This window comes from Nycticebus coucang, chromosome 17 (genome assembly GCF_027406575.1).
Source record: "Nycticebus coucang isolate mNycCou1 chromosome 17, mNycCou1.pri, whole genome shotgun sequence".
NCBI classification, from domain to species: domain Eukaryota; kingdom Metazoa; phylum Chordata; class Mammalia; order Primates; family Lorisidae; genus Nycticebus; species Nycticebus coucang.
Genome location: NC_069796.1, coordinates 24,792,465 through 24,799,706, shown reverse-complemented (window position 1 = coordinate 24,799,706; position 7,242 = coordinate 24,792,465). Strand labels below are relative to the sequence as shown.

The 7,242-nt window shown below is 40.8% G+C and overlaps 1 pseudogene across 1 annotated transcript; it reads right to left on the bottom strand.

Annotated features, from left to right (window-relative positions):
- Positions 1-4,483: 4,483 nt before the first annotated feature.
- LOC128568622 (ribosome biogenesis protein BRX1 homolog) lies at positions 4,484-5,688 on the bottom strand (annotated as a pseudogene). The gene has a single exon (XR_008375182.1). The product of XR_008375182.1 is annotated as a ribosome biogenesis protein BRX1 homolog (transcript).
- Positions 5,689-7,242: the final 1,554 nt, after the last annotated feature.

Genomic DNA, 7,242 nt, shown 5'->3' with positions numbered 1-7,242 from the left:
CCCTTCTCGACCCCATGGTGAGCATTAACCCAAACAGGGAAGATGTCATTTTGAGATTCTTGTTAAACTAGAGTTTGAATTTGACATCTTCCCTATGCACCTGTAAAAACTCCAGTGTGAGGTAGAGTTTGAAGATTGGGCTGGGCTGTCATGGGAGCTGCAGAACCATGAGGCGTTTCTCTGAGTTACCATTGTTTCAGTGGTTTTCTGTTAGGTTTTCAGGGAGGGAAAATGAGGAGCAGAGGGAATTGATTTATTGTTAATTTCCATATGCCTGGCATGTCACATAAAGAAGCTTACTGAATCCTCCCAAGAATGCCAGGAAATAGGTATGTTATTCGCCATTTGGAGATAACAAAACTGAAACTCAGGAGAAATTATTTCTTTTCCTAGTTCGTGCATTCAATTAAGTGGCAGCACGGCTGAGATTTAAATGCAGGTCTGTAAAATCCAAAGCCCTGTCTCTTTCTACTGTTATACACAGTCTTCCCAAAAGGAAAATAAAGTTCCCAATATTCTCACCCATGTACATTTTATGTTATGTTTTCTGTTCCCATTATGCCCCACAGACAGTGTCTGTCTTCACGATGCTCACATGCACCCATGGCGATGCCTTTAGATATTGTTTCTTGAAACACTCTTTATTGCTTTAAGTCTAGGCTGAGCTGAATAACTCTCCAATAGAATGCCTTTTTTTTTTCTTGATACAGAATCTCACTTTGTTGTCCTCGGTAGAGTGCTATGGCATCACAGCTCACAGCAACCTCAAACTCTTGGGCTTAAGCGATTCTCTTGCCTCAGCCTCCGAAGTAGCTGAGACTACAGGTGCCCACCACAATGCCCAGTTATTTTTAGAGATGAGGTCTCGTTCTGGCTCAGGCTCATCTCGAACTCTTGAGCTCAGGCAATCCACCTGCCTCAGCCTCCCTGAGGGCTATGATTACAGCTGTGAGCCACATCACCTGGCCGTATTCAGCTTCATTAACTCAGGCTTATCAAAATAGAGATCATAGAAAATTGTTAAAACCCTATAGGAATCTCATTTTGGAAATGCGGAGAGAGAGAAATAATCTTGAGACTTATCCTGGCTGCAAAAACATCTAAGCCAACAGAGAGATTTTAGTTCTATTGCAATTTACTCATAGTCCACTTTTACCTGGCACTATCTTAGATATTTTATATATTCTCCATGTACTTCTTGCCATAACCATGCCGAATATTATTAATCTCACCTTACCAATATTGATTTTAAAAACATCACTTTTTTTTTTTTTGCAGTTTTTGGCTGGGGCTGGGTTTGATTTTTTTTTTTTTTTTTTTTTTTGAGACAGAGTCTCACTTTATGGCCCTCGGTAGAGTGCCGTGGCCTCACCCAGCTCACAGCAACCTCCAACTCCTGGGCTTAAGCGATTCTCTTGCCTCAGCCTCCCGAGTAGCTGGGACTACAGGCGCCCGCCACAACGCCCGGCTATTTTTTGGTTGCAGTTTGGCCGGGGCCAGGTTTGAACCCGCCACCCTCGGTATATGGGGCTGGCGCCTTACCGACTGAGCCACAGGCGCCACCCCTGGGGCTGGGTTTGAAACCGCCACCTCCGGCATATGGGCCCGGCGCCCCCCTCCGTTGAGCCACAGGCGCCACCCCCACATCACTTTTTTTGATAGCCACCTAGAGTAGTAGCCTCTCTACTACACACATTCAATAAGTAATTTAAATATTATTTGTGTGCTGATAACACTCAAATCTTATACTTCCCTTCTGACTTTACCCTATTAAATAAACATCTCAACCTTAGTGTGACCGAACCAGAAGTTTTATCACAGATCCCCTCTAAAACTTTTCTTGTCCCATTTTGCACTTCTCAGGGCTTCTCTATCTATCTGATTGATCATGTGGCCAGTCAGGTGTGGTTAATTTCTCTCATGCCCTTGTTCCCAGCTTGGAGCCCATCAACAGGTCTCATCACTTGTGCCTTCAGAACACATCCAGAATCCGGCCGTTTCTCTCCCCTGGCACTGCTGTCATTCATCTCTCCTCTGGACTGTGCAGCAGTATTTCCACTGTTCTTGTTCCTTCCATCATGTCCCCTTTAGAATCAGGAGCCAGGATGATACTAAAAAAATAGATCATGTTATGTTTTCCTTAAAAACTTCTGATGATTTCTCCTTTTGCTAAAAATAAAATCTCGGTTGCAACCTATTGCCCTGGTCAGGTCTTTGCCCACATCTCCAAACCCATTTGGCTCCTGCATCCTTACACAGGGTTTCTTCCAATCTGCAGGTGACCAGGCTTGTTCCTACCCCTGGGTCTTTGCACCTGCTCTGCCCTCTGCCTAGATGGCTTGACCTCTGGCTCTTCACGTTATCACTTAATCTCGGCTCAGACGTTACCTCCTCAGGGATGTCTTCTCTGACCACAATGTCAAAAATAATCTCCTCTTGTACAGAAGGTATTATATCTCTTTACTTTTTTATTTAAGAGGATTACCACTCTCATAGCTGGGAAGAATCAACATTGTTAAAATGTCTATACTTCCCAAAGCAATCTACCTATTTAATGCCATTCCTATTAAAATATCAACATCGTTGGGTGGCACCTGTGGCTCAAAGGAGTAGGGTGCCGGCCCCATATGCCGGAGGTGGTGGGTTCAAAGCCAGCCCTGGCCAAAAACTGCAAAAACAAACAAACAAACAAACAAACAAAAACAAACAAACAAACAAACAAAATACTAACATTGTACTTTCAAGACTTGGAAAAAATGATTCTGTATTTTGTATGGAACCAGAAAAATCCCTGCAAAGCTAAGGCAGTTCTTAATAATAAAAATAAAGCTGGGGGCATCACCATATCAGATTTTAGGTTGTACTACAAAGCCATAGTGGTCAAGACAGCATGGTACTGGCACAAAAATAGAGACATAGACATTTGGAATCAAATAGAAAACCAGGAAATGAAACTAACATCTTACAACCACCTAACCTTTGATAAACCAAACAAGAACATACCTTGGGGGAAAGACTCCCTATTCAATAAATGGTGTTGGGAGAACTGGATATCCACATGTAAGAGACTGAAACTGGACCCACACCTTTCTCCACTCTCAAAAATTGATTCAAGATGGATAAAAGACTTAAATTTAAGGCATGAAACAATAAAAGTCCTCAAAGAAAGCATAGGAAAAACACAGGAAGATATTGGCCTGGGGAAAGACTTCATGAAGAAGATTGCCATGGCAATTACAGCAACAACAAACATAAACAAATGGAATTTCATTAAACTGAAAAGCTTCTGTACAGCTAAGGAGACAATAGCCAAAGCAAATAGACAACCTACACAATAGGAAAGTATATTTGCATATTTTGAATCAGATAAAAGCTTGATAACTAGGATCTATAGAGAACTCAAGTTAATCCACATGAAAAAAGCCAACATCCCATATGTCAATGGGCAAGAGACATGTATAGAACCTTCTCTAAAGAAGACAGACGAATGGCTAACAAACATATGAAAAAATGTTCATCATCCCTATCTATTAGAGAAATGCAAATCAAAACCACCCTGAGATACCATCTAACCCCAGGGAGAATGGCCCACATCACAAAATCTCAAAATTGCCCATGCTGGCATGGATGTGGAGAGAAGGGAACACTTTTACACTGCTGGTGGGACTGCAAATTAGTACACCTTTTTGGAAGGAAGTATAGAGAACCCTCGAAGCATTCAAGCTAGACCTCCCATTTGATCCTGCAATCCCATTACTGGGCATCTACCCAGAAGGAAAAAAAATTCCTATTATCATAAGAACATTTGCACTAGACTATCAATTTACAATCGCCAAAATGTGGAAACAGCCCAAATGCCCACCAACCCGGGAATGGATTAAAAAGCTGTGGTATATGTACACCATGAATACTATCCAGCCATTTAAAAAAATGGAGACTTTAGGGCGGCGCCTGTGGCTCAAAGGAGTCGGGCACTGGCCTCATATACCAAAGGTGGTGGGTTCAAACCAGCCCCGGCCAAAAACTGCAAAAAAAAAAAAAAAAAATTGCGACTTTACATCCTTCATATTAACTTGGATGGAAGTGGAACACATTATTCTTAGTAAAGCATCACAAAAATGGAGAAGCATGAATCCTATGTACTCAATTTTGATATGAGGACAATTAATGACAATTAAGGTCATGGTGGGGGAGGGGGAAGGAGAGAGCAGAGAGAGGGAAGGAGGGAGGAGGGTGGGGCCTTGGTGTGTGCCACACCTTTGGGGGGCAAGACAAGATCCCAAGAGGGACTTTGCCTAACAAATGCAATCAGTGTAACCTGGTTTATTGTACCCTCAATGAATCCCCAACAATAGTAAAAAAAAAAAAAAATTACCACTCTCTATCAGTATCATTTTTTCTCTATATCAGTTGTTCTCAGTGGGTCGTGACCCCTTTTTATTTTTTATTTTATTTTATTTTTTTTAACTGATGAGTTCTGGAAATATTTTATTTAGAAAAGATAATCGTTAATTTTAAGATTTTTAAGTTTTCTTTCTTTTGAATGTCGTACTAACTTATATGTAAGATAGTACCAAATAATAAAAGTATTTACATGCTGAATACAAAATAAATACAAAGTAACTGAAAAACAAATCAGTTGTCCATTGATTCACTTTGTTTTCCCGCTGTCTATCTTCTGTTTTATTTTTCTTTGCCTTTTGTAAATCCTTTTCTTCCTTGCTTTCAAATCCACTTTAGGCTCTGGTTTTACCCACTGGATTTCTATCGGTTTTTCCTCAGCTGGTATAACAAACACATCTGCAGTGGGATCATGGGGAACAAGTGTCTTTGGCGCTTTCTTTCTGCACCTCTTTCACTTGCTCTTTCTCTTTGTATTTTGCAGCTGTGATGGATCTTACAAGACGTCGATGCATGTTTGGTGACTGGTAGTGAGGATTTTCATATAAAGTTGGTCCTCCAAAACTTCCTTGGAAAATCTTTATGAGATTTAATACAAAACGAGGTCCTATTTCTACAAGAGCAGCATCTTCTTCTATGATCTGAAAGTTCCGAAACCATATTCTGTTATCCAAAATGGTGAAAGTAAATACATGGTCCACAAATGGTTGGCTTTTCGGATGATACCGTGGTGTACTAAAGATCTGAATTAAGAGTTCTTTTAACAAAGCATGATGTGGTAACTCATCAAAAGCAGGGTCAAAAGACAAAAGAGGCCGAGAACCTTTCAAACAGTTTCCAGTCATCTTTAGTTCAGCTAGGGTATGAATATTTTGAACAAGGAATTTAGCAGATGGCCCATGAGGTGAATTTGAAAGCCACATAATAGAGATCCTGTTTTTTCTTAGCTTCAAAATAGATGCATTTATTACAGTTTCTCATTTCACAGACCTCATTAATCACAAATAATTTATCTTTACGATCCATTTTAGTATCTGCTTTAGAATGAGGCATCAGTGTTCTCAAGTCCTGCATCAAATGTCTTCTTCTGAAATTTATTCCTCTGGAAGAAAAGATGAGAATCCGTTCCTTATTTTTCCACTTGCCGTTGCAAATGGGGCCTGGGATACGGTCTCTTTCTTCCTCCTCCACTTCCTCCGTGGCAACGCGCTGCCCAGCTGGAGGCCCTTTTGGCTTCTTTGCCTGAACCACCAGGCCTCCACGCCGCTTCCTCTTAGTTGCCGCCATCTTGCTCCAGCACCCGTGACCCCTTTTTAACAATGAAAAGACATCACAGCATTAGGAAGGTTGAGAACCACTGCTCTATCTGCTTCTCCCAACTAGAACACAAATCTATGAGAACTTCTATTTGTTTTACTCAACCCTGTATCCCTACACCAGTGTGTATCACAAGCCCTTTTTCTAGAGTGAGTTTGCAACCCTAATTGTCAGAGTTTGTATGACAACAGCTCTAATGGCCAGTCCAGAAAAAAAGTTCAAAAATTGCTTTGAAGGGTGGACTAGGCACTGGCATTGGTGCACAGCTTCCCAAAGGGAGAACTTCAAAGGTGATTATAGTGAAATTCAGCAATGAGGAATGCCACACTTTCCCTAGGACCAGCTTGCAAACTTAATTGTCGGACCTTATATAGTTACTCAGTAGATATTCGTAAGATTGCTATGGTTTCAATATGGCCCCTCCAAAATTCAGGAGTTTCTAATGTGAAAATATTAACAGGTGGGGCCTTTAAGAGTTGATTAGGGCACGAGGGCATTGCCGGTGTTCGTAGAATTAAGGTCCCTATAAAAGAGGCTTCATGGATGGCTCAGTGAGTTTGCCCTTCTAAGGATACTCTCAACAGACGCTGGTACCTTGATCTTGGGTTTTCCGGCCGCCAGAATGGTGAGAAAATAAGTTTCTGTTCTTTCTAAAATACCCTGTCTCGGGTATTTTGTTATAGACACAGGATTAGACTAAGGCAAGGGTTAACAAAGGGCATGATGTTTGTCTTACTTAGCTTTCTGACCATTTCTGTTCAACGCATATTTAAAAATAAACGTGTATAAATAAACTGCCTTTGACCAGATTTCAAACGTGGACTTTCCAGAAAAATTTTGAAATAAGATTATCCATTTATAGCCATAAAAAACCCCTGCACAGGGTTTGTTAATGTGCAAAATCCTAGGGGCAGAAAAAGAACAAAACAGTTAAAGAAGTTGTCAAATTCTTTTGCACCAAAGTGGGGGAGTTAGGAAAAAATAAATGGATGCTTCTGGTACATTTAAGTCATGACTTTGGGGAAACGACAGCTCAAAACTACAAATGGTTAAATATGGCTCTTTAGGAGCTTGTCATGTGATTCTTACATGAATCACTTATTGTGAATGAGGCCACAGTGGGTTTGCGTCTTTTGAACATTTGCACTTAGAAAGTAAGACGCTAAGGTAACAGGGGGTGCTAAAAAAGCCTCCTCAAGACCCTCTCCAGACAGGCCTTTCCGTTATAATCAAAACAAGTCCAAGACAAAGCCACTAAACTGATACTGCACAAAATATTTATTTTGGTGTGACTTAACTCTTAAAAGTTGGGGAGATGGAAAGGAGTCAGGGAAGGAAAATGACTACACTGCAAACTCAATGAGTAGTTACTGTGCCAGAAACTTCCATGTTTGAATTCCTGGCACCATCTAGTGGCTAACAAATCCTGATTTAGAGATCAGTCATCTTAAACAGCAGTTCTTACTTCCTTAGAATGTTCTAGAATTATAGTGAGCTTGGACAAATACCTCCTATAGATTCTGA